The sequence below is a fragment of the Harmonia axyridis genome, chromosome 1 (genome assembly GCF_914767665.1).
Source record: "Harmonia axyridis chromosome 1, icHarAxyr1.1, whole genome shotgun sequence".
Classification (NCBI taxonomy): domain Eukaryota; kingdom Metazoa; phylum Arthropoda; class Insecta; order Coleoptera; family Coccinellidae; genus Harmonia; species Harmonia axyridis.
Genome location: NC_059501.1, coordinates 35,291,758 through 35,314,650, shown reverse-complemented (window position 1 = coordinate 35,314,650; position 22,893 = coordinate 35,291,758). Strand labels below are relative to the sequence as shown.

General features: G+C 34.9%; 1 protein-coding gene across 1 annotated transcript in view; it reads right to left on the bottom strand.

Moving 5' to 3' along the window:
- The window catches only part of LOC123670571 (atrial natriuretic peptide receptor 1), an 85,693-nt gene extending 71,149 nt beyond the window's left edge, over positions 1-14,544 (bottom strand). Inside the window, exon 1 of the mRNA XM_045604070.1 lies at positions 14,269-14,544. The gene's annotated coding sequence lies outside the window, so the exon portion shown is untranslated. The remainder of the gene's footprint in view (positions 1-14,268) is intronic.
- Between the last annotated feature and the right edge of the window lie 8,349 nt (positions 14,545-22,893).

Sequence of the window (22,893 nt, the reverse complement as noted above, 5' to 3'; positions counted from 1 at the left end):
TTTCAGGCGTTCTAAAGTTATGGCCGAAAGAAGATGTTCTTCAACTGATGCACTGCGAAAAACCAAATTGTGTCTTTGAGTTCAAACAAAAACAGAAATCCCATCAAATATGTATGAAAAAACTAAAAGGTCGCAAAGCGATAGCTTCAGGCGTTCTGGAGTTATGGCCGAAAGAAGACACAATTTAGTTTTTCAATGCATCAGTTGAAGAATATCTTTTTTCGTCCATAACTCCAGAACGCCTGAAGCTATCGCTTTGCCACCTTTTGGTTTTTTCATACAAATTTGATGGGATTTCTGTTTCTGTCAGAACTTAAAACAAAATTTGATTTTTCGCAGTGCATCAGTTGAAGAATATCTTCTTCCGGCCATAAATTCAGAATGCATGAAATTATCGCTTTGTAATCTTCAGGTGTTTTCATGCAAATTTGATGGAATTTCTGTTTCTGTTAAGAAAATCCTATCATTACATTTGAAATTTCGCAGTAGCTATTACGCCCCCTAGCGGTAGATGTATGAACTTCAGAATAATTTCCAGTGTGTTCTCTTGTACACTTTAGTGGTAAACATTTTCACCGCAAGTCTCTACGATGAGTGGATCCTGAGATATAGCCGCTTACTTCGCTTATTTGCCCACCCTGTACAAAGAATTATTAAGGAAAATCGTCGCACCCATCGATTTTTAATTCTAGCAATTTATCGTATTTATCGCTCAATTGAATTTGATATTTCTCACCCCCAATTTAATTTTTCAAATAGGAATATATGAATTGTAATACATCAAGTGAAAGGTAATTTGGCTACCTACTCAACGGTGCAAATGAAAGTAAAATTGGTTGCGCCGTTTCTTTTATTGAAACATTAGAAAATAATCAATTGGGTATGGTTACTCGCTTTTTGAAATCTATGAGTTTCCTATTCAAGCATGGAAAATAATTTTAATGTATTAAATGTTCCCATTGAGTACCTTCAACTGCTTGAAAATTTGCAAGCCGTTCTTGGAAACTCCTCAATGAATTTTATTCAACGCAGCAACATGTATTATTCCGACTTCTCTCTGAATTTGAAGTCGTAGGTATTTCAAATTATCTGGCCGATTTTGGTAAACAATACTCTTCAGATGGGCGCACAGAAAATAGTCGAGAGGGTGCAAATGTGTAAATCGGGCTGGCCATGCAACTGATTCTTTCCTACCAATCCATTTCTCAGAAAATGTGCCTTATTGTTAATTTTGTAATGGAAAAATTGCTCAATAAATTCTTTTTTCAGTCAAACCGCTCAATGTGCAATCTAATGTCCTTGAATTTGATATATCACAATCCGTTTATTCCTTTTTGAAAAAAACAGTAGAGGGATTTGGGGCGTGAAGGGTGTGGACCGTAAATTCAAAAAAGCATAGGAAGACCTGCTTTTGGAATTTAAAATCCATGGATTAGTTATTTCCTGCATTTTTAATAGAAAAACGGCACAACCAATTCTACTTTCAATCACATCGCTGAATAGATCATCAAATTAACTTTCATTTGATGTATCACAATCCATATATTCCCTCTTGTAAAAATAAAGTAGTGGGGTACGGGATAAATTGCTTTTGAAATTAAAAATCTCGAATACTCCAGTGCCAGTCCACGTTGTGGTTTTGGAGCCATCTGTGTACCATTTAATGATATTCTTTTTCTGAGCTGTGGGATTGTTGACTCCCTTTTCCAATCTTCTTTTCTACTGAGTATCGTAGTGAAGGTTTTCTCGATCTTCTTTATCATCTCGTCACTGAGAAGGTTCGCTGATTAGTTCTGATGAAATATCAACACGAAATTTCGACCAAAGCTTGAAACTGATATTTCATAGATACTAGCAATATCTCATCGCGATCAGATCTGTTGTCACGAAAATATGATTTTTTCCGATATTCTACTTGAATCATATATGGTTGAGGCAGGGGCGTCACTAGGGAGAGACAGGGAAGGCGGTCGCCTAGGGCGTCAAATTTCAAGGACGGCATTTCAAGCTCAATCAACAAAAATCACATGTGTAAAAATTCAAAGTAGTAAATGAGATTCAATTCGGTCAGCAACAATAGCAAGGAATACCGCACGTTTAGTATGGGAAATGGCTTTCATAGAAAAAAAAATATTATTTTCAAGAATTCGTGGGTTAATATCGGAAGTTCCATTCATAGTTAGCTTCCAACACTTGGACTTCTATATTCAACCCGTATAGTACTATATTGCATCAAAACTGCAGACATTTTCACGGATTCGTTTGTCTGTGAGATGCTATCATCAATTTCGAGAAATTCTGAGGAAAATGTCTTGGCACCCCATTGTCAGATTATCGAGATTTGTGAGAAACAAATCACATATCATATGTAAATGACATCAATAGTGATCACAATTGTTATCCCTGAGGATATATGATTATGATTTTCCCATTTTCCCCCATTACAGCTCGCGATGCCTGGTTATGAACATTTCGGCTAACATATTTGATATTATTGGACATCAGATATATGAGGATTCAGTTATTATGGTCTCTCTTAAAAAAATCTCACAATATGTCGTTTCTCGGTCATGTGAATTATTCTGGCGTCATCTTGTGGCATGAAAAGATGCATGGAAGATCTTGGATTTTGTATCTCATTTCATAGCCAATGTGGAGCAGTGTATAAAAAATTATCGATGGTGGTGCCTAATATAACCAAGGAAGATCATTTCTCAGTCGGGTTCTGGTCGCCAAACATCCAAATTCCATCAAAACCAGAAATGAGAGCTCCCCGATTGATGAGCAAAAACCCCGAAAATTGCAAAAAATCCATTTTCAAAGCTCCATATCTCGAAAACTGTCCATTTTTGAGCTTTGTGGCTAGGGCTTTTTCTGATCAGTTCATCAAGAACTACAACATATCAAAAATTCAGCTAAATTCACGGAAAGCCATTTCCCATACTAAACGTGCGGGGTCCTTTAATTAACATCAAAAACATCAAAGATGCTGTACTTCGCATTATACTCATAAATATCCAGATGTCGCGTAATCCCCTCATAGTTCAGTTTACTCATCAGGCTCGTTGGCGTTACTTTGCTGAACGTTGCCGAATTTTATTTCCACTTGGGGCGGCTTCTGGATTATTTTTCTTTTCAATTTTCCAATCAGAATGTCGATTCCTCAGAATGGAATGCAAAATTTACGAAAAACGATTTCATTTCACCATTTCCAACTTATCCTTAAGAAATATAAGAGGTTTTTTCATTTCATATCACATTCCATTATATCATAATATATTTTTCATTTTTAATATCAATCCAACTAGTATTGGGCGTAGGCGCATTCGAATTTGAATAAATGATTCATCCGCATCATCCGACCGTTTTTATCTATTATTTTAAAGGAAAAAGCTTCAAGTTTATTATAAAGTTGAACCTGAGCAGAAAAACCTGAACCTTCAGAGCCCGTTCTAGAGGGGCAGCAAATAATGGAGGGCGGCATTAATCTACATTTTCTGAGAAATCTGGATTCCTAGAAAAGTGTATTAAATATTTTTTTTTTATTTCAACTAACTTCACAGTTGATTTTTTTTAATCGAATTAACTAGAGTTTGGTGTGGACGCATTCGAATTTAAAATAATGGTTCTTCCACATCATCCAATTGTTTTACTCGTAAAGCTTAAGAAAAAACAATGTTCGTATCAAGCTTTAAATCGTTATTTTATGCATACACGTAAAATGTATTGTCACTGTCGAATTGATAGTTTTTAAATTATCAGGAATACAAAATTTCGAGCTATTATATTTACGGTTGGATCTTGCCTATTCAATATCCAAACCAAGCATTAAAATTTCAAAATCTCTAAATATTTTCGTTCGAGAGTTATTGTGTTTACGGGCGTCATAATTGAATTTGAGGACGGATTTGTGATCTGTGAGTTAGACTTTATCGTTTGAGATGATTCTAATTCAAACATTTCAGGCATAGTGACGAAATTATATAAGCATCTTTTCGAAAAACAAGCTCACAGAAAAAATATCGCTTTCAACAATTTTTCATACAAATAAGTTCGTGAAAATTCATCTTCATTTTATATTCCTACTATACATCAGATATCACTTTTACAAGAACACATATCCTGTAAAAAAAAAGTAGGTGAATTGCAAATGGTATCTCATGCCCAAACGCTGAAAATGTTAAATACTTAGTTCGTCGAAATACAACAGATTTTTTTCATGGTCATGAATTTTTGGTCAAGAACTCAATAAATCATCTTTTTACATAATCCAACGTACGGAGTTCATGTTGAAGTACATTTTTCTTCAAATATCCCCAGAAAAATATCGCTCTTGTTAAGGTCAGGAAACTTAAAGTTACCAAAGGAAAGGAAAGGACGAGAAGATATCAACAAGGATAAGGGAAGGATGAACATAAAATATTCAGATGGATTCAGAGAACAGACTCATAAGAATAAGGCAGGCTGTTGACGAGGCTAAATTTCAACTCAGATATAAATAAGGTATATTAAGATGAGGGACTGTAGCTTTACCAGAGTTGGCACTTTTGTCCAGTTATTAAATATTCAGCTCAGGTCCTAAAGTTCTTCGATATCTTTCATCCGTGCTTCACATGTAGGATATTCGCTCACATATGTAACAGGTTTTTTTGGAAACGTTTCATTTCTTACTACAGTGGAAATACATTCTCGAGCTTGTTATATATCAGATAATAGAACCCAATTTCAACCTTTGTTTCAATATTAATCTGATGCCAACGCCCAGATTATTCATTTTTTTAGCGCTCGTTCCCCAAACAGAACTCTATAACATTTCGTTGCGATGTCTGTAGTTTTCTATTTTTGGGCGAGGATTGGTCCCAAATGATAAGTTTCGACTCACTGATGACGAGTCCGTGATCAAATTCAGTTTTGTCCGTCCTTCTGTAAATACGATAATTTTTGAACGGAGAAACTGCAAACTTTTAGAGTATAGATTCGTATCCTGAATGGAGAGGTTAAATCGAGTTGAGACGAAATTAGAATAGGGGTTTCATGATATGTCATATGAAATTTTGTTTTCATCATAACTTCCAATTACTTATCAAATGCAAATCAAATCTTGGATTTAGAGATTAGTGTCAATTTCAAACTTCATGCAAAATTCATGTTTCACGCGATAGCAGAACCAAAGAAAATTCAAAACGAATGTGGAAAAATAATACCTAATTTTTCTGTGACAACAAATTCAATCGAGCTGAAATTTTACTTGTAGAGAACCAGAACAAGGTCTAGGAGTCGCTCCTAAGCAAAATGGCGACGATCATAAGGATTAATAATCTTCAAAATTTGTGTGAAATATTAATAATCTGTCAATCGTTTTGATATTGTGACCTTCAGTTAATCAAGATGATCTTTATTTTGGTTATAAGTATTTTTGTAGATGTGAAGCTTGATGCAAAATGTTGTTCATAATTATAATAAGTTCGAATAGAATATCAAAGACAAAACATAAGAAGAGTAAATTTAACGCGTAGATGTAAATACCAATTTCGAATTGGGACAGAATTTCATTATCATCACGTGACCAGCAGCATAGAAAATTCGGGTTAAATGAAAATTTCGAAATATTTCTGGGATAATATACTCGAATATGCATGCCTAAGGTAGTGAGGATCATATCATCAGATCAGAACCCCTCATCTAAATACAATGGCGGATTGTATTTACCAGCAGGCTGAGTAGTCTGAAGCTTAGGACGGCAAATTTTGAGGGGCGATAGATTGAGCTTATCAATTTTTTTTATGAACGTTGCATATGTCCAAAATCCTTTACACTTTACTCTGACGACACTTCTATTCTTGTCAGTTCGCGGTTTCCCAAGATCGCAACGAAATACCTACAAGAAGGCATCTCGAGACTTCCATCTTGGTTCGTTGAAGTAAATTGATGTAAACTGAGAAGAGCGAAGTTGTTCTCTTCAGCCGAAAGAAGAAAGATCCCAAGGACACATCGTAATGTTCGGTAGTACTTAGTATCGAATGGAAAAACGAAGCCAAGTAAACTGCTCAACAATTGATAGGGATCACTTACTTGTTCTAAATTTATTTCTGAAATATTCGCTCCAAGATTATAAATTTAGTCAGATATCAGAGTATTTTCAGTTGATAATATGGTTCACTTGAGAAAAGAATGAAAAAATGGAAAGTTGGAAAGAAAAAAAGACTTTATTAGGAACACTCAAAATTCTGTGTTTGAATAACATAAAAATTTTATGATGAAACCACAAGAGGGCTGAAGTTTCGGTTAAGCTAGTACCTAGTTGGTCCCCCACGAGCTCGTCCCAAGCATTCTACCCTACGAGGCATACTTTCGATCAAACGATTTATAAAATTTTGGGGCAAATTCGTCCAAATATCCCGTAAAACGTTAGAAAGGTCCTCCAGGTTATTGATCGGTTGTTCTAAGGTTGACAATTGTCTAGACATCTCAGACCAGACATGTTCGATGCAATTCATGTCTGGAGAGCGAGCTGGCCAGTCCATCCTATCAATAGCATGAGTTTCTAGCGCTTCATTAACCAGACGACTACGGTGTGGACGGGCATTATCGTCAATTAAAATGAAATTCTCGCCCACGGCAGCCGCAAACGGAACAATTATGGGTTCAATAATCATATCGGGAAATCTCTGGCTGGTCATGGTGGTGTTCTGCAGAACAACCAACTCTGTGCGTTGGTTCAAACAAATGCCTCCCCATACACATATAGAACCTCCGCCGAAAGCTGTTGTGGGTACCATAAACTGTTCTGCATACCTTCGACCTCTTTCCCCCCAAGCAAGAATACGTCCATCGGAGTTGACCAAACGAAATCTAAACGTAAATAAACATCGGCTCCAATCTTCAAGTGTCCAATTGCGGTGCTCCTCAGCCTATTGCCGTCGATGAACCCGGTGTTCCCTATTCAAACGGGGATGTTGTCATCTAATAGACTTAAATGTGAAGACCATAACGTAAAAACTCACGTAAACCCTTCATGAGGAAAGCTTGCGAATATGACGAAAAAGCTCCGAAGAAACACAAGAGACCAAAGATGACACTTCCCTAGGAAGAGCGTGTTAGGCCAAACATCGTCTGGCACAGAGATTGTGTAATTATTACACAAACATTTTTATTGGCATATTGCCACCTGTTAGTTCAGAACACAATACTTCACCAGAGGTGAATTACAACGAGAAGTATTAAAAGGCTTAGACCTAAATGCAAAAAAGAAATAAGTTCAAACTTCATCCTTACAGTGGTGACTACTTTGCGCTGTTGTTTAGCCAAGTTGGTAAGTAAAAAGTATGATACTGTCAGCTGCCTCAATGGAACATGAAAATTATTTAATAGCAGAATGTCGGGACAAACAATTTGGTGATGGAATATTCCAAAAATGAATAAAATGTCATTGAATTGCCCCAAACCCTAAATAATGATTATTTGGATCGCCAGGAATTAGTTGATGGAAAAAAAAACTTAGAATCCTGATGCCGATGTTTAGTTTCTCAAGATGACAACATATGGAAACAGCATTTAAAGCAATTGAAATTCCCCAGAGAAGAGCTCGGCAATTCAATTGAGTGCTTTCTGGGAATATTTCAGATGATTAACAGAAATATCTTCCAGAAGGATTAGATTGGTATGTGAAACTGTCTTTGATAGTTGTCGAAGAAATTGCAACCCCGCCTGTAGGAAGCATAATAAAGTACGACAAACTTCCTCAATTGATAAGGACGAATAGAGAAAGATTCCTTAATAATGAAGATAAAAAGGAAATGTTCCGAATTTAACAACCTCATTAGAATTTCATATGAAATTACTTCTAGAAACGGCGTCTTCAAATAAAACTCACGTATATCATTACACAAGTCTACGTATTCCCTGAAATAATTGGACTCATCCTAAAAGTAATTGAATATTTTGCAGTAGAACGAGGGAATGATTTTTTTATTAGAAAACTAACAAGTGGAATTTATATGCGGGGTTCTTCTTTCAGAAAACATGATATCAAGGAAATGAGCTTCATTTTGGGTTATTATTTTCAAAAATGAACCTCAAAAGATCCCTGAAATTTTCTTAGTTCACGTTTTGTGTTATATAGAATGCAAAAATCAAATAAAAAATCTATCCATCTGACATCCTCAGCTTTTCTTCCGAAACTACAAGAGATATTGATATGAAATATGGTACAAAAATCTGTTGCTCTACCTAATTGATCCTCCTAGCTCCAGAATACATTCCATGAGTTTTGAATCAAAAAGTCATGAAAACACATTCAAAAAACTATTTTTCAAAAAATTAACTTCTCATATTGCTACGATGATAGTATAAAAGGTGGGACACGGTCGATGGTATCCTGGCAATTCATCGAGAAGGTTACGATTTTATTGAAAATTTGGTTTCTTGGGTAGAAACTAGGGTATTCACGGCTTGGGTTGATATTCAAGCTACTTGTCTCAAGCTCAAGCCAAGTAGCTTGAGCTTGACTTGAAATCAACTTCAAGTTCAAGTCAAGTAGTAGCTTTTTCAATGTTAAGTCGAGTATTTATTTATTAAGTAACATGACTTAACATTGAAAAACTATTACTTGACTTGATCTTGAATTGATTTCAAGTCAGCTCAATTTACTTGGCTTGAGCTTGAATCAAGTAGCTTGAATATCAAGCCAAGCCGAGAATTCCTAGAACCAATCCTCTATCGATCTGAAATATTTTCAGCGCTGCAGTGTAGCCGTTCATATCAAAAAATACTAACAACTTCAATATTTCAAATAGAACAGCCTGTTTATTGTTACTTTTTTCGGTTCGACGTAACCTTTTGATTATTTGTCTCCTTTCATATCTCTAACAGTTTTCGAGCAATTGATTCATTCACTTCTCTTTTTCTGCAAAACATAGCTTCAATTGAACATTCTTCACTTTGGTAGATGAAAAATATGTATCTATACAAGGTGATTCACGAACACCGTTGGTTATGATGAGAATATTTCAAAGAAAAACTAGCGATGAACACTTGAAATTTTATAGTCAAGCCTTATTAGCAAAGATCAATTATTATCGCCTCTCGGAAAAAGCTTTCACCGGATTTGAAAACAACTTACATTGTATAAATGTAACACCAAGTTTCTTCATTCAAATTTAAAATTACTCATTGAATTCTACATTGCTTTGATGTATTATTTGCATATTTTTCCCAGAAAATTTGTCTGAATCCGAAAACAATGTTCTCCAATATAGCATTACTTTAATGTTAATAAGTTTGAGATTCTTTGCATGAAAATGTCTAATTTTCTAGCTTCTATCAGAAGACATATCAATGCTTCTTCTCGTTAATTAAAAAATCAATTTAACATGTCAAAGTCCGCCATCAAAAAAAAACCTCAAAACTAATTTTTTTCAAATGGAACCCATTTTTTATTGGTTAGGTAGAATCTACGTCAAGAAATAGTGTATAAGTGTAGGTAATGAATTCTACTTGAGCTTCAATTTCAATTGGTGTTATGTTTACTAATGGACAATCGAGAATTTTATTACATGTACGATAAAAATTTGAATCGTGAAGCTATTAAATATCTCTCAATTGGATTTATAATCGTTTCTTTCGAATGGATAGAGCGACAATTCATTCCAGTTGAGAAGTTAGTAGATTTCAAGCTGAAGGATTTATTTGAAGATCGTTGGTGGCAAAATACATAGAGGTCCTTTTCTTTGACCTGCTCGATAAACGGATCTCACTCCTTTAGATTTTTATATACGGGAACCGGTCAAATTAGTTTTCAATAGTTATACCTAGTATGAATTACTTATTTAATATTAATTGATTGAAATTGTTGCGGCCTCAAAGGAAACAGTGGACATATCGAACATTGGTTATTAAAACTTTATCATTATTGAGTTAATTTTTTCCCCTTTTTTTTTAGGCTTTAATGTCTCGGGAAATGAGCATTTTAGATCGGAAGTCTGCATTGCACTCATACATTATTTTTTGAAGAAGACTTGACCATGATAAAAATGGGTTCTCATTAAAAAAAAATGAGTTTTGATGTTTTTGTCATCGTTGGCTTCAACATTGAAATCCAGACACTCCGTATGTTCAATTGATATGTGTTATGATAGAAGCTAGAAAATTATTATTATGTTGCAAAAATTTCAAAGTAATTGACATTGGAATGAATTTGAGAAAATTTTTTTAAATTTTCGAGGAAAAATATGCAAATGATATTATAAGCAATGTAGAATTCAATGAGTATTCTGTTTATAAAAAAAAAACTGGGCGTTTAATTTAAAAAACGAAAGTTGGTGTTTTCATTTCCGGTGAAACCGGAAGTCGAACAAATCTCCAGTTTTTTTGCAAGAGACACTCGATTTCTTCCTTTAATCTCTTCCTATCAAATTTCAAGTGTTTATCTCCTGTGTTTTTTTAAATGTATATTCTAACTAGCGATCTTCGTGATGTATGTACCATGATAAAACAAAATAATAATCTTGCGAAAATTTCCCGGGAAATATTTCGAACTAAACCGAGCATATAACCATTTCCTATCAGATGAATTTCATCAAGAGAGTAAATAAAAACATCACGAAGGTTGAGGGACTTATTATTTTATCTGAGAATTGCACATTTTGGTAACATCCACAACGATGCGAATAATGAAACAAGGATGCTTGAATGAATCGATATGAGGTTCAAAGATATATACACGATATGGAGCACTGAATCGTTTTTGACGATTCCAATTTCCGACGGCAATATCTGTAAGATACATTTCCTCCTTCCAATGATATACCCAGTGAACTGGAAACTTTGGGTATTTGTTTTTGACCAAAAAGGCAGATACCTATAACGTCAAATTAAAAACACTGCAGAATTTACAGTATGATTTATTTTTTCTACTCTCAAAAAGCAAAATATCTGAACTTCTTAAGAAAATTATGGAAATATCAATGAAAATACCTTCAATGTATATCCACCGATGAGATTCGAACTCGAAGGTCTTCTGTTTCGCAATCGAAACAAAAATTTCAAAAATTTGTAAAAACTATAAGAGCTAGGACTTTGCGGTAAAAATATCATGATCAATATGATCGTAGCATACCTACATGTTATCAATTTCATGATTATTTAATTCCAAAATACTTATAGTTTTTGTTTTCGATTTCAGGAAGATTCCTAAAATCGGAAACAAAATCCCCCGTCCAAAAACTCCCCTAATAAAACCAAAACTCCAATCATTTAACAGCGCTATTGTATTTACGTTTTAGAAAAAACGTAAATTTCATGCAGGTTGAATGATTAGAGCTTTAGTTTGTTCTAACCATAACATATCAGTATATTTTATAGTTCCGATCAAGATGAGTTTGAACCAAACAAACAAAGAGGAAGAGCTAGAACAAAAAAATTCTTTGTTGATCTTTTAGTGTGAACGAAAGCTTGTTTTCAGCGTTTACTCCAAAATATCTGCGAGTAAAAACGAGAACTAAGAATTATAATTATAATACAGCCGTATGAATGTTCATACATGTCAATTTTGTGGTTGGTGATACTTCGTTATGTCAGTCTTTTACAGACTTTTTTTATTAATATGAGATTATCCGAAAAACTCATGTTAACACTACTCATAAAAATCTCCCTAAGATAATTTCAAATTTTGATACTTTCCATCAATGAAACTTAGGCGAAGACTTATTTAAGTATTACTTATATGAAAATCATGAAATTTAAATTTATATGATTTCACATCAATGACACTTATGGATGGGACTCAGGCAAATATTACTTATATGAGACTATTTGAAAGACTACTGGGGAGTTTGGTAAACTCTCATCAGTGACACTTATATCAGACTCACGTAACTATTACTCATATGAGACTATCCAACAGACTCACGTAAGTATAACTAATGTGACTCTCTTGGTGTAATTTTTTTATCAGAATCTGCAGTTAGAAACTTTGGAGAAATCACATCAATGATAATTAAGACAGAGGCTCACGTTTTTTATGAGAATCCCTTTGAAACTTTGGCGAACTTGCAACAATGACACTTATTACTATCCAAGAGATTCATGAAATCATTTTTCATGAGAACCTCTTTCAAATTTGGCAATAACACTTATGGGTATCTCAAAGTCTTATCATTTTTTTTAGAATCTCTTCGAAATTTCGGCGAACTCGCATCAATGACACTTATGACTATCCCAGAGACTTACATAATCAATTTTCATGATAATCTGTTTGAAATTTTAGAGGAATCGTATATGTTACACTTATGTGAGACTCACGTATGTACCTACTCACGAAAATTTAATTCTCTTTCTCCGTAACAGAATTTGATTAATTAATAATTTGTTCTAGTGGCGTTGACGTCAAACATTTTTAAATAATTCCGCAGTCTGATAGGATAATGAGAGAATGCTCAACGTCGTTTAAACTATATAGAAGAATATTTTATGCATTTTTCTGGGGAAATATTCTGCCTGAATCTCTGTCATATGCGATAAAAATAGTTCGACTAGATGAACCAAGAAAACATTAACTTTTGAAAGAAATAAATTCTTTCTTCCTCCTTATGCTTAAGCAAATTGCTTATGTTTCTTCGTTGCTTTGTATTTAATCATTCAATACGTTGTTTATCACTCTAAAGTTTGCGAGGTCTTCCCGTTTTCTTGCGTCCAATCGGAGATCAGTCACTCGTTATTCTTACCAGCCTGTTCTCATCCATGTGGTTGATATGTTCATTCCTTAGAACATTAATAAACAATATATATAAATAAAGGACCATTCAAAATTTTAAAAGTTATTTTTATCACCCTATAATTTCTAAACGGCTGAATTCAAAGAGGTGAAGTCATTTGATCAGCACCACAAGTTTTACAACATATAAATAATTTAAGCAAATTCACCAAAAGCCATTTTCCCCCTGAGTCAGTGCGTGGTCCTTTTCAAATTGGAGTCCTCCGGCACCCATTTATTTTTGTAAACGTGCCACTAGGCTTTAGAATTATCTCTAACACTATTATGTGTAGCATTAATAAATCTTCAATAAATACTAAAATAAATGACAATTAAATTCGAATTCCTCCAATATCACCTCTGATCTTGAATGACTCCATAAATAGGGGTCTAGAATCACGAATCACGAAACCACATATCAGGGGTATTTAGACCTTGCAATAAATCTTATAATGTGTTGGCCAAAAAATATAATCAACATCAGTTAATCATTCTTCAAGTTCGTGAGATACAATCAAATCAATATCAAGGATTCACACCATATATTGTCAAGAAATCTGTTGATCTGGACTTCATTTCAGAAAACTGCTAAAGCAGTTGCACAATGGCATTTGGGTTTCCGTCTGCTCAAAAATACCAATTTCTAGTGTTATTAACTGCATCTTATGTGAATTGACTCTCTTTGGTAAATAAAATTCTGTTAATGGTTCTACTCGCGGTTCTACTACGTGCTAAGCTAAGCACCATATAGAAAACTGTATGTGTGGCTTACGATCTGCCTCATAAAGCTTTTGCACCTTTTGTATGGTATGGATGCAAACTATTTTCTATTGATGTTTTTCATATAGGCATACGAGATAGCCAGCTATGAAAAGTTGTTATAAATTAGATTATTCATCGAAAATATTACTTGTCACAGATTTATAGAATCACAGCAGAGGTATTCAAGTATCATCTAGGGAAATGCTTCAAAATATTTGATAAAAAATATTCAAAGAAGACCGAACAAATCTATTAAATTCTTTATATTAACAACAAGGCTAGATTATGTTACTTCGATGTTAAATATGAATAAATTGAAAAACTAAAACAAAAGAAAAAGTAAAAATTTATTCAATACAGAGGACTACTAGGTGCTTAGTTAATGAAAAACATAACAACAATATCAGAAATAAATAAAATGAGTTAAGGAAAAACTTCTCGAAAACATGTGTATATCAACATCCTTCATTATATAAAAGTATCGATATAATTTAATTATGTACTAGACAAAATAGTTTGTAGCAAGGTTATCAAAAAATGTGGCGTTACCTCAAAAAGTACTTTAAACTTTGAAATCTGTGTATTTAAAATTAACATTTTATTTTTTGGCGTACAATATTATGGTTTTTATCAAAGGATTATCGTTTGAAAACTATAATGTAAATTTTGACTCTAATACCAACATATTTTGTTGCTTAAGAGTGAGGAATGATAAGGATAAATAAATAAATGCATCAATCTCACCTTGGACTTACCCATCACGAGAAATAACGAAAGCAATGTATCAACAGGTTGTAGACAGGAGAGCACGTAATGTAGCAACCTCTCCCACAGGCAGTTCAAGTTCAACTGGTCCTGTTCGTTTCTTGTTCTCTTATTTGATGCACTGGAGACTCCTCTTCCCGTTTGTTTTGCTCCCGGTCTTCCAGATAAGCAGTCTGAATGTGTCTGAATTGTCTATTTTCCGTAAGTTATCTTGGCTAATATTGCTGGATTCAGTTAGAAACTCTAACACCATATAGACAGTGTCCATTCAATTAGAGTATTTTGCGGACTGAGAGAATGATTTCATGTCATGATATGGGCATTGCCTTGTTAGAGAAATTCAAACCGAGAAGAAGAAAATTGAAAAAATGTATGCCTCTTGGTATAGGTACCTTGGTTGCAACAAGTTGAATTTTATTGTTCAGTGCATTTTGGAAAGACTTACCTGTCTCAATGCATTTGTTCTGAATATACATGCTGTCATTGAGATGTCATCATCCCTCTCTAAAAGATTATCTTAATTTTATTGTCGCTAAATGTATAAGTACTATCCTCTATACCTACTCGCTCATCGTCTAGAAATTTCCAATGAAATTTTGATGGCCGGAATAATGTTACATACTAGTAAGACTTTTCAAAAATAGATATTTAACAGTAGTGGCTTGTCTTATGAGGCAAATATGGCATTGTCTTACCAAATAAATTCTAAGTAATTAGGTAGCGGAAATGCGGACAAAATGAACTTTTTTTTCCAAATTGGCGCCGTATAGCTCGGGGTTTTACAGTGATTCAGGTCCTGCTTGTGATGATGGCAATACTGCGAAGAAATTGACATCGTACTGTCTGCTTCATTGGTGTAATAGCTACAAAAGTGTTTAGGTCGGTTGAAATTTTTTTTGTTCACTCGGTTTTTAAATTTCTTCTGGAGAGTGTCATGACAATATTCGTTGTATATTGAATGTAATCTCGTTGATACTGTTATGATGTAATTATAAGTGTTAAGATGGATATTACTTTTGTTTTGAAATTGTGCTTTAATATTATAAAAAGTATGTATCGGACAAAATGACATACTATCCTGATGGACAAAACGACATAGTACGTCATTTAGTCCAAAATATAAAATATGTGAATATATTTTTGGAAATAATATAGAATTTTTTCATTGATTTTCACATCAAAGTAATGAGCTCATTTTCATGTTATTTTGTGCATATTTTGCATGTACTGTAAGCGATATAACGTGAAATTTCTCGTATGTATCTTGTAAAAAAATGGTAAATTTCCTATCCAGGAACTTTTAGAGGATCATTATCCTTTCGCATTGAAATTCTTTCACCAATCCTTCAGGGACAAGGCATAAGAAAGCCAAAAGCAATTGACACTTAACGTTAATTCATGTTAATTCAATAAACTCTATTGAATGTATTTTCATGAATAAACTCTCTGATTATTATTATTATAACACTTACTGTACGGTTTTTTTGGTCTCCTGTAAAATTGTTCATTATGGACATAGCAGATTTACACTCTTAGCCGACGATATGTAAAAATTGGGCTCCTACCAAATATTTAATTGTTTTATTCAATGCAACCTTCATTATTTCAACAAAATATTGTCAAAATCTCAGCGGAACAATTTGCCCCAAAGGTGGAACAACTCGCCCCAAAGCGGGGCTCCCTACTTGTGATTCTGTAAATTTTTTAATGGATCAGCAACATTATTCGAGTCATTCTCATGAGTATAAATTATACATAATTAAAGAAGTAAAGCAACCTGTTCCAGATTTAATTAAATGTCTCGTGACTATGGATGGGGTCGGAAAATCAAATCGGGGATTTTTAAAGTTATGAAAAGTACGACTGGCTTACTAGCGAATAAATTATTTTGTTGGCCGTACATGGAATGATATTAACAGAAGATGAGTTTTTCTGGCACATCTAAAACCATATAAAATTAATTAATATATTCGGTAGCTTTTGTTGGTAATGAAAAAATTGAAGAAGAAATTCCAATTTTTTTTCCTGACAAGTTGATGAAACAACTGACATAAGCTGCCATTCACAATTTTCCGTTATGTAGGTAATAATGACCAACTTGTTGAGCGATTCATGTGATTTTATAATGTAAGTTCCAGGCTTTCTGCTGAAGATTTATTTCAATTCAAGTGTGCCAAATTCAGAAAATTTGACTTGCATTCAAAATAATTATTGGCTCAAACATATGATGGGCAAGGCTGTCGCTAGGGGGTAGGCAGGGTAGGCGGTCGCCTAGAGCGGCAAAATTCAAGGGCGGCATTTCAAGCTTGATCAACAAAAATCACATGTGTAGAAATTCAAAGTCCAATAGAGATTTAATTCAGTCAGCAACAACAGGAAGGAATACCGACCAATTTAAATAACATCAAAAACCATAAAAGGTCCGCATTATACATTATACTCATAAATATCCAAATGTGGCGTGATTCCCTCATAGTGCTGTTTACGAGTTATTGACGCTAAAAAAACACATGCACTCATCAGGCTTGTCGGCGTTCTCTTTACGTTGCCGAATTTTATGGCCACTTGGGGTTCTGGATTATTTTCTTTTCAATTCCCTAATCACAATGATGATTCCTCAGAATGGAATGCAAAATATAAGAAAACGATTCCATTTCATCACTTCTAACTGATACTTCTCAAAAATATAAGAAGTTCTATTATTTCATACGACATTTCATTATTTTATAATATTTTTCATTTTTATATCAAATTAACTAGAGTTGGGGGTGGGCGCTTTCGAATTAGATAATGGTTCATCAGCATCATCCGATTATAGTTTTACTCGAAAATCTTAAACAAAAAAAACAAATTTTCAAGCTTTTTCTAAAATCGAAACTGAGCTAGGAATCTGAAACTGCAGGGCTCACTCTAAAGGGGCGGCAAATAATGGGAAATTTTTTTTTATTCAAACGAATTCCACTAATGATTTTTTTTATCAAATTTACTAATCTTTAACTTCTTAGTATCGTGAATACATATTCATCATATCAAAGAAAAAAAACGAAGGATCTAAAACCTGAACCCAATTCATATATTTTATCATTCATTCATTAGAATTCAGTTGAGCACGTTTATTGTTTATTACATTCCACTTATCCTAAATCATCTATTGGATTAAAAATTGAATCCCAAAAAAATAGAACGGTAGAAACACTTGAGCAGGCGCTGGACCTCTATTATCCAATATTAATGTTTAGCATTCTGCAAAGTTAGCTTCTGTTAGGGCGGCAAAATGGGTCTCTGTCTAGGGCGGCAAAATGATTCTCTGTCTAGGGCGGCAAAATGAGTCTCTGTCTAGGGCGGCAAAATGATTCTCTGTCTAGGGCGGCAAAATGGGTCTCTGTCTAGGGCGGCAGTTCGGCTAGCGACGGCCCTGATGATGGGGCTAGTGTATAATATCGGGAGAAGTAAAAGGTTTACAGGCAAACATCAAATTTATAGCACTACAATTGATGTTTACTCATTGCTATACACACGTATTCAATTTGATTTAAGCAATGCGTGCAGTTCTATTCAACAGGTTAAAAAATTTTCTCAACACTTTCAGGATTTTCATTATATTCTTATCAGTTATCAGTAATAAAATTTTTTATAATGATTATTATGCAACTGACAGAGTGATGATCACTAGATAAACTATATCCGTACACTTAAAATATATGTTTATTACAATAATAATATTTTTTTTCTGATGTGCCTTATTCTTATACTGTCACCTAGACTGTCACTAACCTCTACTGGTATTTAAAGTCATGTTAAGTAGAAGAAAGATGTTTTATGTATTGAGTCGATACATTACTATGAACCTTAATAATAATAACAATAATAATAATAATTTATTTATTTGATCCTTCATGTACATACCAATTAGGTGTAGATCATGTCAAAACAATAACAATAAACCTAAAGAAAAAACAATACATAATTTACAACTTCATTAAAGTTCACTGAAATCTTTATCATTCAAGAACTCATTAATTGAATAATAATCTTTTTTGATTAAAAACATCTTTAGTGATTTCTTTTGAATATTTTTACATCTAGTTTTGAAAACAGTTGATAAACTATTCCATATTGATATAATAGAATAAGTGATATTTTTTTCTACAAAGGTAAAATTAGGTTTTTCATTAATCAAATAGAATTTGCTCCTTGTATTATGGGCATGCTTCATTTCTTAGTTTTCGAATTCAGATGGATTATTTATTTTGTACATATATGTATAAGCTATATAAAGTTAATATGAAACATTTTAAGCACTTCAGTACATGAAATTCCATTTACAATGCAAAATTCACCTAAGGCATCAACAAGTATATGTTAGACAATTCTTTCAATTGTGAGAATTGTAAAACTCTTGTACTAAACTGAAGAAATGGGACAATTGAAACAATCTAATCAAGTTTCTTCACCAGAGACGTTACACCCACAGAAAACACAGGTGGGTAATCAAACCACCTCTGGGGGGAGTAATATCTCCCCTTCTATGGAGCCAAGTATTGGATGAATTACTCCACAGACTAACAGAGCTTGGCTTTGACTGTATAGGCTATACAGATGATATAGTCTTAATAGTTGAAGGAAAATTCGAGAGCATCTTGTGCGACTTAATGCAGGAGGGCCTTAGAATAATTGAACAATGGTGCTTATCAGTGGGGCTAAACATTAACTCATCCAAGACTACAGTAATCCTATTCACGCGGAAAAGGAAACTTCCAGCTATGAAATCCCTCTCTTTCTAAACGAAGACATCATAGAGTAGAAATCAGAAGTCAAATATCTGGGAATAACACTAGACAGCAAACTTCTGTGAAGGAAATACATTGAAGTTCCGGCTAACAAAGCAACAAAGGCCTTGATGGCGTGCAGACGTTAAGCTGGTGAGACTTGGGGATGTAACACAAAAATACATCATGATTGTGAGGCCGATAATAACTTATGGGGCAATAGTCTGGCATGCTAGAGCAAGTCAGACCAACACGAGGAAAGCCCTTGATACAATACAAAGGTAAGCCTGTGTTTGCGTCACTGGAGCTATGAGAACGTGCTGAACTAGGGCATTGGAGATCATCACAGATCTCACACCTATTCATCTAGTGATAGAGGGAGTGGCCTATGAGGCCACTCTAAGACTAATCTACGGAAGGTACCGGCAATGAGGCAATTAGGGATAAGAGAGCCTGGTCCTCCTTGACTAATAATATACCATCAGCGAACCTTCCCAGTGACGGGATGATAAAGAAAATTAGCATCGAATAAACATTCACTACGATACTAAGTAGAAAAGAGGTTTGGGAAAAGGAGTCCACAATCCCAGTTCTTAAAAAGAATACCATCAAATGGTATACAGATGGTTCCAAAACCACGACGGGAACTGGCGCTGAAGTATTCGGGGCTGGTACCAAATGCTCAATATCGCTAGGCCACTATCTAAGAGTCTTTCAGGCAGAGATACTTACAATAAAAGTTGGGTAGAAATTAACATAGCAAGAAACTATCGGAAATGTGACATAGCGATACATTCCGATAGTCAGGCTGCAATTAAAGCACTGAGCTCACATATCATCGATTCTAAGATGGTATTGGAGTGCCGAAGAAAACTTAATGAAATGAGAAAGAATAACAGGGTTTTTTCAGTCTGGGTTCCCGGCCACTCGGAAATCAGAGGGAATGAGGAGGTCAACACACTTGCCAGAAAAGGAGCACAAACTCCTTTCACCGGCCCAGAACCTTTCTGTGGTGTAGACAAATGTAACTACAGGAAAGAGTTTCAGGAGAGGGAGGTAGCCGAAAGAGAAAAACTCTGGCGAAATCTTTCTGGTTTGGATCAATACAAAAAGGTTTCTTCAAAACTTTGACTCTACAAGATCCAAGAAGTATCTGGATCTTGGTAAGAATATGCTACACCTCCTCAGAGTGGATTCCTCACAGGGCATTGCCGCCTTAGGAAACACCTCATAAGAATGGGTCTAACAGAAAACGACGAGTGCAGATTCTGTGGGGAGGAGTAAGAAACTCCGGATCGCCTGATGACGGAATGCCTCGCCATCGCTAACCAACGCAAAACCTGCCTTGGACACGAAACTTATAGAAGTGAGGAATTAGCCTCCTTGTAGCCATCCCAGATATTGGAGTTCATCAGAGCTCTGTAACTGGAAGGCAAGCTGTAGATCACGTTATGGAAATAATAGCTCTGATGGGGGCTCAATAGACCATTTAGGTTGCAGTGAAACTAAACCTCCTTGATTAAATATCTATCTAGTGGAGTATGGTGACATCTAGAACGTATTTGGGACCAAAAAATGTTTCAATAGGGTAATTAATTAAATAAATAAAAATTTCATGTGCATGCACGTAAATTAAAACTCGGAAAATTTTTATAAAACCCATAGACCTAATATCAAATTGATATTAGATATAGACCTAATATCAAATTGATATTAGGTTTTGGTCTATAATAAAACCCAAAATACCACTATTTCACCTGATGACTTTTCAAAGGCATGATTCTAACTTGATCTAATGAATTTTATTACTCAATTTTCGTGTATGCATAAAATAAAAGGTTCAAATTCAAGAAGTTTTTATTGGGACATTAGATAACTTCATTGCGCACAGATACGAACTACAATATTTACGCAACAGTTCTTCCATTGACGGTATCCTAATTACAACCACCACAAGGCTCACCACAAGGGACATTCGAAAAGTACATTGGCTGTACAACAGGAGCATATACACATGGTTGAGGGCAAAAGTGGTTCAACGGGGCTGGAGGTACAGGATATATCGAAATAGGAAGTGTAGGACCACAGCAAGGATCACAACATGAATTGCAACAGGAATCGCACATTTTTATCGTGTTTTTATATTCACTTGAAATTTTGACTACTTCTTCAAATTATTCAGTTCGTTTATGTTGCTAGGTAACCTTTTTGAAATTTTGTTATCAGAAATTCCTTGATTATGATATGCATAAAATTCGTTGTTTCCATTGAACTAATAATCGATTCCCAATAAAAATTGGTAATCGATTCCTGTTCTTGGAAAATCCAGCAATTATTTTCATTACATGACAACGTACAAAATAAAATAGATCCTTAATTAGACGCAGTAAAACCTTCGCTGAGACATTACATTGTAGTGTCCAATTGTAAATGATCATTCAAACTTTCAATCGTAACTTCACAAATGATTAATTACTCAACTAACTACTCATCACCAGTAAATATTTATGAATAGTAAAAAATATTCATAGCTACTTACTAAATAAAAAACTATTCACTGAAAAATCATCTACCAGTCAATGCACTACGTTAGAAGACGCACAGATCTGCTTCAGCATTGACCAGAAACTGCAGTTTGGAGTCCCTATCCGTGATGAACAGGCGGAATGTATTATATGGGATGGGATCACTCACCGCCTTTGGTGGAGGCCCCCTTGTTTCCCGAGTTGTAGTTGTAGACTGCCTGCACCTAGTAAATCTGGCACCAAAATTCCAGTAATACCAACACTTGCCGTCGGTCAACTGCGACTATGGCTTCTTGGACGGTGGTGATGAGAACGGCCAGGGACGTCGTATTCTCGACAAGTGATCTTTCAAAACGTATACGTTCTTTCAGTGCTCTGAACACTGAATGAATGTATACGTTTTGAAAGATCACTTGTCGAGAATACGGTCCCTGGGCTTCTGCCTCTCCTGGATCGGTCTGTTTGCGCTGCCAGCTCCGTCTTCAAGGTTGAGCCCCAGAGTGAGCTGTGCTCAATTAGCACTAATGCTAACTCTATGCTGGTCGTCTCATTCACCTGTTGGACGGGAAGTCGGAAGGCTTCCATTATATGGTTTGGAGGCTGCTGTCTTTGACGATGACCTGTACATTCTCGGGTAGACGATTCATCCACAGAGATTTCATCAGGCTCTCAGGAACGGTTAGACCTGCAAGCCCCCTTAAATGGCAAAGAAATTGTGATGGTTTACGGTCCCCTACTTATTTCTTCACGCTCCAGAAGGCGATGAGTCTTCTCTTCTTGCGAGGCCTCGTGGGTAGGTGGATTCATGATAATGTCCTTCACCTCAGTTGCGTATGTTTAACTGGTTGGGAAGTGTACGTTCCTACCGGATCTGGTTTTTCAATTTTCCCGTGCAACTATTGATAATTGGCTTCGGTTTCTGCTGGGTATTCTTGTTTTCGTCTTCCTCGTGTTCTTCCTTTATGTTTTTGTCGTCGTCGAATATGTAGGCTGGCTTTAAACGGTTGATCGTCAACGTCATTTCCTATTGATTGATCTTGATGGTTCATAAATGTTTTGGTTTTCTCCTCAAAACTTCGTACGGCTCGTCGTAGGGGTTTTGCAGGCCAAATTTTGGGCCCTCATGTCAGACGAAAACGTACGGTGACCTAGCCAATTCCTTTAAAATGAAGCTGGGTCATACTCTGTGGTGGCTTGAGGCAATTGTTAGATTCCTTATATGCAAGGAAGTGTTATATTATTCTTACTTTTTCAATTTACCTTGACATTTGAGGATAAATTAATGATAATAATCCATAATCTTTTATTTTTAAGCATTTAT